This window comes from Hydra viridissima, unplaced genomic scaffold (genome assembly GCF_058129835.1).
Source record: "Hydra viridissima isolate aposymbiotic clone 2 unplaced genomic scaffold, HvirCarnegie_v1 scaffold_5, whole genome shotgun sequence".
NCBI lineage: Eukaryota > Metazoa > Cnidaria > Hydrozoa > Anthoathecata > Hydridae > Hydra > Hydra viridissima.
Window position 1 is genome coordinate 19,312,004 of NW_028324304.1, and position 11,990 is coordinate 19,323,993.

Genomic DNA, 11,990 nt, shown 5'->3' on the forward strand with positions numbered 1-11,990 from the left:
AGAAAAAATGAAAAAGAAAAAACACTCTAATTCACATTTGAATATTCCATTTTTCCGTTAAAAACGACGCTGCTTTTAACTCCATTTTGAAACTTTTTAATGACAGTTTTAAAACCATTAATTCAAATCGCTAAAAATATTTACCTGGTTTTTACAAGCGTTAAGAAATACAAAGAACAAAAAAACAATCATATATTATATATATACCTATGGTTTTGCTTAGGGTTGGGAATACCTGGGATCCCGGTATTTTGAACAATTTATAGTAGCCAAAATATTAAAAATGTCTAATACCGTTATTAAGGCATTCGAAATAATTTCCCCATTAGAAAGTTTAAAAAGTTTACAATTTTAGTTGATTTTATAAGAAACAAAATTCATCATACAAAACCCTAGTTTTGCTATTATAGCTAAAAGTATTTTTTTGCTCTATTAGACCAAGATTTTAATATGTTACTTTCTTATTTTTGAAAAACTTTGAACTTATGAATGTTAACGTTATAGTCTTATGTTTAAAACATTTCAATGAGGCTAACATTTTCTTTTCTTTCAGGTCAGACAACTCTAACGCATTGGTAAAAAGTCGCCTAAACACATGGTCAAGAAGTGCAAAGGTTATTTTTGTAATTTTTCATCTGTGTGTGTCAAAGAAACATTTTTTTTACGTTACTACTACATTATGATAAGCATAAAATATTTAATGAAGCTTTATTTGTTTATTTATCTTTATCAAAGAATGATGTCGAATGAACTTCAATCAAACTTTAATATGATAGGTTTAAAAGGAAAGCTAAAGTTTGAGAACACTTTATTGTATAACGCAATAAATAGTAAGTTTATTTACAGCATTTTATTTGTTGTTATGAAAATTTTTTGTTTTTATAACTTTCAGCTTTTATAAGGAATAAAGTTACAATGGTTTATACTAATATTCTTTGTTATTAATATTATTATTTAGTAAGCACTCCATTTTAGCAACTATTTTATATTATTATTTATCTCAGAAGCAGTATTAAATGTCTTTTCTGATGCCACCACTGGAGCGGTACGGATAGAAGTGATGAATCATTTGAAATATGCTGAAGATTGTAAAGACCGAAGTCCACTACGTGCAAACACCTGTAATGAGGCTAAATCTGCCAGTTTTAATCTGGCTGCAACAGATAGTGAAATTATGATATATTGTAAATTTTCTTGTTTCTTTTTTATTTCTTGTGACTTTTTTTTTTGTTATAATTTGATATAAACTAAAATTATAAATTATCTTATGTTTATGTAATGTTTTGTTTATATTTAATTTAAAAAATACATAACTTTTTTTTTACTTTAACTCAGATATCTAAAAACTTATGAATTATTAAACAGTATTTTTGTCATCACTTGCAGTGGCGGTATTAGCATAAGACGTGTGGGGCGAGCTGCCCCCCAACGCCCTCCTAGAACGGTCAAACGGCGCCCTCTAAAACATTCAAAAGATAAAAAATTATAAATTTAAATTAGCGATGAAAAACAAAATGAAAAACAATAAAAATAAGTACAAAAGTAAAGAAAGAAAATATTTTAAAACAGAGGGTTAAAAAAAAAAAGTCTAAGATCAAAAACTTAAAAACTATTAAACCCTTAAATAAAAAAGAATAAATAATCAAACGGTTAAGCAACGTTAACTTAAATCAATCAACCGTTCTAAAATTTCTTTTCAAAAGGATTTTAAAATGAATTGGATTTTTTTAATTTTAGGTTTTTGTTTTTTATAATTAATGTTTTTTTAATGATTTCTGATTTTCTTTGTATAAGAAACCAGTTATCTGTTTTGTAGTTGGATGGTTGCTGTTTTAACAAACCTTTCAAATTGATATTATTATTTGATTTTTAATCATTGTTAATTATTTAATATTGTTATTAATTACATGTTAAAAATTAGTGACTTAGGTATTTGCTTAAGATAATCAGCATTACTACTTGTAAGAGTAGTTAAAATATTTTTTTACAGAATATATATGATTGATCGATTGTATTAAATCAAAACAGTTAAGCAACCGTCGTAAATACTATCTATATATTGTTATGTTAACTATTATGGACTAGCAAAAAGCAACCCGTAATACGGGTTACGGTCGGTCTATTAATTTATAGTGGCTGTTTTCCACAATTTATATTTGCGAAACCTTAACTAATACCCTTTTAGAAAAACGCCTTTAAATTGAAAAAATTAAACCATCTGTAAAATTAAAATAAAAAGTATGCGGAGGTAAAATAATTTACCAATTATTTATCATTATATGAGTAATTTACAACTGACATAGGTCATATCAATGTAAGGCAGAACCATTTTCCTCGACATTACTAAGTTGAACGCAATACGTTTTTAGTTACTGACACAAAATAATATTTCATCATGCTTTAAATTGACGAAAAAGTAAAGCTAAATTCTTGTTATATTTTTTATAACATGAACTGTAATTAATAAGATTAATATAAAGCGAATGTAAATTATACATGAGTTAATTACTTTTTGGTATCCCCTTGATACATGTTTCTTTAAAAAAGGAAATTGTCTTTTAAATGTTAAATGCACACAGCTTAATAAATTTATTAAAAATAACTAAGCAATTGAGTACAAATACGTGTCTAACAAAAAAAAAGTTAATTTACAATCAAACATGTGTATAAAAAATTTAAAAAAATATGTAAACTTTGATCTTTTATATTGCATTAATGTGTCATGACAAACCTAAAATAAAAATTGTAATAGATAAGTAGACATATCTGGATATAAGAGCCAACTTGTCTTAACTCCATTTTTTGCGAATGAGTAAAATACAAATTTGATATTTATGTCGCATATTCCGTCTGGGCCATACGGCCTTCTAATCGTTATTTATTGCGGTTTAACAGGAAACCCACATTAAATTAAGTCTTAAATCCATTGTATGAGCCAAAAATTCTTAAAATAGGTTTTTTACTATTCTATCACATTTACCTACCATAAATGTTTTAAATTGGCTTTTAAAGATTACGTTACGTTCATAGTTTTGAACGTGACATAATTTCATGTTTGTAAGCCAAGCTGACCGCACCCGGGTCTTGTTAAGTCTGTTTAACACAGACCATTTTTCAGGGTTGCCACTCAACCTGGAAAACCTGGAAATAGCATGAATCCCAGGGAAAACCTGGAAAACTCAGGGAATTTTTTTTTTTCTTTCTAAAATCAGGGAATACTCAGGGAAACTTTTTTCCCCCATTTTTGTAAAATAGTTATCAAATTATTTACAATAGTTTAAACTATTTAAAATTCATAATGTATATTATAAGTAATTTTTTATAAGATTGTAGAATTTATTTTAAATTTAGTTTTATTTAATCTCACAATGATGTTTGAGACTGTTTCCACACTTTTGGAAAATAAAATAAAAAATCTCAAAATAACATCATAAAAACATTGAAATAAAAAATCTAGAAAGTGACAGCCTTTTCAACCCCTTTCCTTTCTCTTGTGCTTTTTTTCCCTTTTTATCTTAACCACAACCCTATTTGTGTGATGTCCTTTTTGGATGAACCCTAAAAAAAATAACATAAAAATGCATTATATTCAATTTTATAATTTGTAATCATTTTATCTATAAATATACAATATGGTTGTAAGAAGAATACATTTTTTTTAGAGTTATAGTAATAAATAAAATGGATCAAACATTTTTTTCAAATGATTGGCTTACTTACCCAGAGTATAAAGAATGGCTTGTAAAGACTAATGACAATAAATTTGCTAGATGTAGCAGTTGCTGCAAAACCTTTAACTTGTCAAATATGGGAGTTCAGGCAGTGAAAAGTCATAATGAAGGTAAAAAGCACCAAGTTAATGTTTTAGCTAAATCCAGAAGTCACTTTTTCAAACCTGTTGTAAAAAATTCTACTATTACACCAACAGTACCCCTGGCAGTAGGTCAAAGAACTTTAGAACTTGTTGTTGCTTCTAATGAAGAAACAAGATCTGAAATTAAATGGGCTCTTGCAACTGTTATGTATGGATTGTCAAACAATGCTTCTGCTAATATGAGCCAATTATTTACTAGTATGTTTCCAGATAGTAAAGTTGCAAAAGGACTAACATTGGGAAGAACAAAAATAGGGTATTTGATTAATTTTGAGTTAGCACCATATTTTAAATCGTTACTTCTTGAAGCCATCAAAAGTTCACCATGTTATGTTGTCTCGTTTGATGAAAGTTTAAACAAAGTTACACAAAACTGTCAAATGGATATTATTGTTAGATTTTGGAATACTCTAGAAAACCAGGATAATGTGCGATATTTGAATTCAGTTTTTCTTGGACACTCTTCTGCAGCGCATATACTAAAAGGTTTTAATAAAGAAATAGAATGTCTGGACTTATCAAAAATGATCCAAGTATCTAAAGATGGGCCTAATACAAATTGGAAGTTTTTTAAAGAACTTTCTATATACCGAAATGAGTGTGAATTAAATTCTTTAATTGACATTGGGAGTTGTAGTTTGCATTCAATACACGGAGCTTTTAAGATCGGTTCTGAGTCTACATCATAGAATTTAAAAAGTATTCTTAAGGGAGCATATCAAATATTGCATGATACTCCTGCTAGAAGAGATGACTATAGCAGTGTCACTGGGTCAAATCGCTATCCATTAAGTTTCTGTTTAACTAGATGGATTGAAGACCAAGTTGTTTCAGATCGTTTAATTGAAATACGGGACAACATTGTAAAATTAATTAGATTTTGGGAAAAATTATCCAAGTCCAAACAGCCTTCCTCAAAAAGTTTTTTTAACCCTTTGCGGTCCAATGTCCCGTGTGACGGGACATTATGAAAATGTCGTTGCGGTCTAATGTCCCGTGCCACGGGACATCTACTATGTTGATGTTTATACAGAAAAAATTATCTTTTTAAGCTAACTTGGATAATTTAATAGGTTCAATTGGTAATATTATAGTGTGTTTTTAACTTTGTGCTTTTCAGTAACATTTTTTGAACGTCTAGCCTTACTTATACTCTTAGAAATTTTTATAAAAATTTACTTACTAATGGCAAGGAAGCGTTTTACAACTGAAGAAGTATTGATGGCATTGGATGAAACAAGTACTGAAAACGACAGTGAATACACTTTTAGTGAATCTGAGACTGAATTCTCAGAGATATCAGAGTCAGAGGAAGATATTGAACTGAATGAAATTGATGATAACGAACCTGCTTTAAACATAGGATGGATAAAAGTAGTGCAAGATACTCCTGCATTTGAAGCATTGCCATTCACAGTAGCAAATGTAGGCCCTCAGCATTCAATAAATTTAAGACGTGAACTAGATTTTTTCAAGTTATTTTTTACTGATGAGTTACTTGCAGATATTGTAACTGAAACTAATCGTTATGCTAAGTCAAAAATTAAAAATAACAAATTGAAATCTCATTCTATTTGGCATAAATGGAAAGATGTGACACTTGAAGAAATTCATGCTTATTTTGGTACTATTTTGAATATGGCTTTGAATGAAAAATCAAGTATAAAACATTATTTTTCTTGTGATTGGCTAAACTACATGCCATTTTTTTCAGCAGTTTTTTCTCGAACTCGGTTTCTTCAGATACATTGGATGCTGCATGTATCCCCACCATCAAATTCATCTAATGAACTGAATAAACGTGCAAGGAAAGTGCATCGTGTTGTATCAGAAATGAAAAGTTCCTGTTCTAGAAATTTTGTCCCATCTCGTAATATTGCAATTGATGAAAGTACTATTGGATTCAAAGGTAGAGTTGCATTTCGCATGTACAATCCACAAAAACCCACAAAGTGGGGCATTCGTGTTTTTGTTTTAGCTGATAGTGAAACAGGTTATATTAGTTTCTTTGAACCGTATTATGGTAATTGCACTACTGAAAGTTTGGCAAGACCTATGATGCAGTTTACAAGTCGAATCGTGTTGCATTTGTGTGATGAGCTTTTAGAGGTTGCCCAAGGTAGTGGTTATCACTTATTCACTGACAGATTATATACTAGTTTTCCTCTTGCACAAGAACTCCTCAAAATGAGCATACAAACTACAGGAACAATAATGAAAAATAGAAAACAGTTACCTGAAGATATAAAAAAACTCAAATTAAAGAAGCACGAAGTTTCTGCATATGTACACTCTTCCAATGTTATGGTTTTGGCATGGCAGGACAGGCGACAAGTTCTGATGCTGAGTACTTTCCATGATTCAACAACTGAAGTTGCAAAACAAAGAACAAAACAAGGTATTGTAGACATTGATAAACCAACTGTTATTGTAAATTATTCGAAACATATGGGAGCTGTTGATCGAGCTGATCACTATTGTTCCAGCTATTCATTTCTACGCAAGTCTTTAAAATGGTGGAGAAAAATATTTTTCTGGTTGTTGGAAGTTGCAGTTGTAAACAGTTATATATTGTTCAATAAGTTTTGTGAAAGCAATGGTAAAAACAAACTTCGACACCTAACCTACAGACAAAACCTCATTGAGCAATTAGTAGGAACAGTTCGTAACATTCAAGAACGAAAAGGAAGGCGATCATCACTAGATGATAATGAGCGCCTCAACCAAAAGCCACATTTTATTGCACAAGTTCCAAGTAATAATGCCAAAGACTGTTTAGTATGCAGTGACAGAAAAACACAAGGTGGTAGAAAAAAAACCGTGTACTATTGTAAAACCTGCACTAGAAAACCAGGACTACACCCTACTGATTGTTTTGAACTTTACCATACAGAGACTGAGTTTCATGTAAAATAGGATATCCAAAGTCAATATTGCAATTTACTTAAGAATAAAAACAAGCTTGTACATATATTTGTTTTTTCTTTCTTGTTTAGTACTTGCACTTAGGTCATAGTGTTTTTGGCAGAATAAAAATTAAACAATTTAGTGCTACACTAAAAACCTATTTTTTGTAAAAAATAAAGAAAAGCCATGGGTCAAACATATATTTTCTGTTATATTTAAGGTCAATAAGTAAAAAAAAAATTTGGACCTGATAGGCAAAAAAAAATTTTTTTTAAAGACCTCAAAGGGTTAATGTTCAAAAAGCGTCGAATGACTTTTTGACTGTTTCAAAATTACAATTTTTCAGTTATGTTGCCAGCTTGTTCAAAACCTATTTGACACTCTATCAGACCGATCAACCAATGATTCCATACATGTATAATGATCTTAGGGAATTGATAACAAATATTTTAACTTTATTCATTAAACCATCAGTAATTCAAAGTTGCAAAAACGGTAGTGATTTAAAGAAATTAGATCTCTATAAAAAAGATAATTTGCTACACAGGAAAGATGTTATTATAGGTTTTGCTGCTGAAGTTTCAGTAAAAGAACTTTTAAAAAAAGATAAAATCACTCTAAATGAAGTAAAACAGTTTAGAAATGAATGTGTTTTATTTCTCACAAAAACCATGGAAAATCTGTTGAAACGCATCCCGCTAGACTCTGCAATCACAGCAAATGCAAATTGTTTTGACCCAATCAAACTCAAAGCATCATCAATCGAGTTTAATCAAAATAAACTAAAAAGGTTGTTACATTATCTTGTTAGTTTAAAGATTGTATCTGCAACACAAAGTGATAAAGCCATGCTTCAGTATTCTATACTTTTAAGAAATGACATTAAAATAAATATAGAGAAATTTCTTAATTTTGATAAAAAAAACACTCGTTTAGATACCTTTTTTTTCCATCAACTGGATATAGTCAAACATAAGGAACTTTCTTATATAATCAAAATGATTTTAACTGTAAGTCATGGTCAAGCTTTTGTAGAAAGGGGTTTCAGTATAAACAAATCAATTCTAAACGAAAATATTCAGTCAGACTCAATAGTTTCGCATCGCATTATAAGAGATCATATGAGTTCTCAAAAAGTTCAAGCTGACACTATAAATATCACAAATGCATTAATGTTATCAATAAAGTCAGCCAGACAACAGTACCAAATGAGTTTAGCAGAGAAAATTAATTCAAGGAAAGAGTGTGAATCAAACCACCAAAGAGCAATCTTATTAGAAGAAATTGAAGAAGTAGAAAAAAAAAGAACTTACTTGTAACAGCATGTTGTACATTAAACAAAGATTTTATTCAATCTGTTGAAGATGCTGACAAAAATAATGATTTAACAATGCTTAAAAAAGCAACTGCTTTAAAAAGAAAATGTGATGAAACAGAAAAAGAATCAATGGAGTTAGATTCAGTTTTAGAACTATTAAATGCAAAGAAGAAACTTATTGATATAGTTTCTTACAAACACTGTTTTTTGTGTTCAATTTTAGAATTGACAAAAATATCTCAATTGTTTATTTGTATTTAGTACATTTAGAATCTATTTAAATTATTTATTTATATATAAAGATATATATATATATATATATATATATATATATATATATAGGGTTTTCCAGGTTTTCCTTGTCTAAATGCCAGGGATTCCGGAAATAATATGGAAAACTCAGGGAAAACGTAGGTAATACAAAAAGCTAAACTCAGGGAAAAACGTTTTTTACTCAGGGAATACTCAGGGAAAACTCAGGGAAAAACTTTTAAAATTATAGTGGCAACCCTGTTTTTATATATGCCCTCTTTGTTTCAATAGTTTTTAGTAAACGGTAATTTGCTACCGTTTACTAAATATTCATTTTGTTACTCGAAATTAAATTCTCTTAAATATTTTAACACTAATAAAGGACCTCCCTTCCCTGTTTTTTCCTTAATGGTAGTCAGGAGAATAGAGTTATTTTTATTAAGAGTAATCAAGTTTTTGATGAAGACCTTTTACCATAATAATAAAATGTAAAACAATGATTTACATGTATAAGAATTCTTTCTTTTTTATATATATAAGAATATAACATTTATAAGAATTTTTTCTTTCCTCAAGTGTTGCAAATGCAAACTAAGCTAATTAATTAGTTAAACACCTTATAAAATTTAAGTAACTCGATATTTGACAAATGCGCAAAATTACAGTATTCTCCATGTTTTTAAAGGTTCTTAGTTGCGACACCCCGTTTAAAAAGATCCCCTAAGTTATGTACAACAAATTTAAAAAGAATTGAACGAATTGCATATATTTATATCATTTTAACTAACAAAAATTTACAACAAAAGGTAATCAGGTTTTTTTTTATAAATCTTATAAATGCATCAATCGTAAATCTTAAAGAAAAAAAAAAAAAGGAATTAAGATACAATAATTACAACAACAACAAAAAAAACACCACATAAAAACTGAAAATCGTTTTACTTATTTATAGTAACCTATTTTGACATGGCAGTTAATTATAAACATTTATCGAAAATGTACCTATAAAATCTGTTTCAAAGTACAAAAAGATCAACAATACTAAAAAAAAAAAAAAATCAAATTAAGATGTAAATTGCATTTTTAGCATGTTGTCTTGGCTTTTAGTAAATAAATAAAAGCAGAAAGTTCCAATAATGAAACTACCTATTATTCATTTTTAACAATAGACACCAACGTGAAGGTAAGCCAAGCAGTCTATCAACACAAAACATCACAACAATAACACATAACAATAGAATATTTACACCCTTGATCCTAAAATCTAGCGAAAATAACAAACTAAATTAAAATATGGAAGACAAAATTAGAAAACCAATTTAAAGTTAACTATATTTATTTTTTTACTAAACATATTAATACATAAAAGTATATTTGTTTTTATATCCAATATTAGTTATTCAATTACTTAAAATTTCGGACATTAAAACACCCTAGATTTAAAGATCAAGGTTGCATACTCTCTCATACACATGCTAAAAATTAACAGACATTATTATGTGTTTCCAGAACAACAAAGGTGGGCACTTCCGATAAAAGTTCCGATAATCGATAATCGATAATTATCAGATTAAGAAAAAATTATCGATTATCGGACTAACCTAACTATCGGACTATCGATTATCGGACCGGCAAAGTTGAACTTCCGATAAAGCGATAATTATCGGATCAAAGAAAAATTATCGTAATAAAATTTTTTTTTAAACTATCGGACTAAATTATCGGACCGACTCAAAACTATCGGACTAAATTATCGGACAGACTCAAAACTATCTGACTTCTATTTTTTAAAATGTTCATATATTTAATATTTTGCATTTCAAAATTGGGGTATTTTTCACGAAAAAGACGACATTTAGACAGCCTTCCGCGGCATTCTTGGACAGGTGGCGCGTAATTTGAACAATTTATAATAGTAACTCCGCTCTCGCTGGGTCCTTGCTGCATTCATTTTATCGTTCTGAGTATCACCAGAAGAGTCTGAGTGTCTCTGTGCTTTTAACAGCAGTTAAGTCTGCTATTATTAAAATGGACAGATTTTTTATCCCTTCTACAAGGCGGCCTTCTAGCGCCATGAGCCTAAGTGATGAAGAGCAAATCTGTGAAGGCACTACCAGCCGGGAAGTCAGCCCGTTAACACAGGAAAATGTCGCTTCTTTAGCCAGGACTGACATATCCAGTCAGGGGGACAACCAGATTGCCCGTAACAGCGGAACCAGCAGGACCAGCTTGTCCGAGCCCCTGCCCTTTGTCTTACAGTACATCAAATCCTACTTTGGACCAGGCAAAGGCAGTTTGAAGATGAAACGCAAGGCCACAATGTGCAACAAGGAGATCAGCTACGCAGCGTCCTCTTACAACAACCTCAAGGTCCACTACAAAACACAGCACCCTCTAGATTATCCGGCCTTCGTTGCTGCCCTGAGCGCCGGCTCCAAGCGTGGCAGACACTCTTCTGGAGCAAGGTATATTTAATTTTAATAGTTACAGGTTTCTTTAGTATAATATCTCCAGTATTAATGTATCTGATGTATAATATCTTCCGTATACAGGTATCTGTTGTATAATATCTTCAGTATACAGGTATCTGTTGTAAAAAAGACTTCAGTATACAGGTATCTGTTGTATAATATCTTCAGTATACAGGTATCTGTTGTAAAATATCTTCAGGATACAGGTATCTGTTGTAAAATATCTTCAGTATACAGTTATCTGTTGTGTTGTATAATAACTTCAGTACACAGGTATCTGTTCAACAGATACCTGTGTACTGAAGTTATTATTCAACAAATACCTGTATACTGAAGATATTAATAAGTAATAAGGTAATAATAACTAATATGTATGGTAATAACAACATTTAAAATAGTTTAAACTAATCTATTTCTTTCAAAAAGAAAAGAATGGATGAAATCCACATTCAAATAAATTTCTTATTGGATGAGCTCTTCTTAAATCAGGGGTCTATATATTGGGAAATACCCCGGGTGCAGGGGGGATATGGTCCCAGAACCATACACAAATATATATTTTTTTAAATATAAAAGGGGAAAAAAGTTCACAAAGGGGAAGGGGGGGTATGGTTTTTTATCAAATATATAGATTCCTGTCTTAAAATAGTTCCAATACTAATCAAATTTTAATTGATTAAATCTTTTCATTTTAGCAACATTTCTTACTCAATCTGGGCTGTTCAATAAGCAAAAGTGAAACTTTAAAATTAAATCATTGAATTTTTTTTATTTACAACAACGATTAGCCTACCTCTTCAAACTCCTCTTCACCCTCCTCTGCATCTCCACCCAGCAGGATCTTGCAGGCGGCAACATAGTTAGCACCATTGTCAGTTGTTGTGCTGATGACCTTAGTGGAGATGCCGAACTCCTGGTGCAGGTCGAGCATGACCATGGCGAGGTAGGCACCAGTTTGCTGGACTTTTATCTCCTTTATGCCCAGGATAGCATTTTTTCTGTCGAGGTTGACAGGGTCGATATAATGCACTGTCATTCCAATAAAGGCCCTGTTGTGGGCGCTCCAGCTGTCTGCTGTGGTCGCCACATAGCTGACTTTTGCCAGGAGATTGGTCAAGATGCATTTGGCCTCCTCTCCTCTCACGGCTATGTCCCTGCTGAGCTTCCT

The 11,990-nt window shown here is 30.6% G+C and overlaps 1 pseudogene; it reads left to right on the forward strand.

Annotated features, from left to right (window-relative positions):
* The first annotated feature begins 3,577 nt into the window (after positions 1 to 3,577).
* On the forward strand, positions 3,578 to 8,254 carry LOC149889209 (uncharacterized; annotated as a pseudogene).
* Positions 8,255 to 11,990: the final 3,736 nt, after the last annotated feature.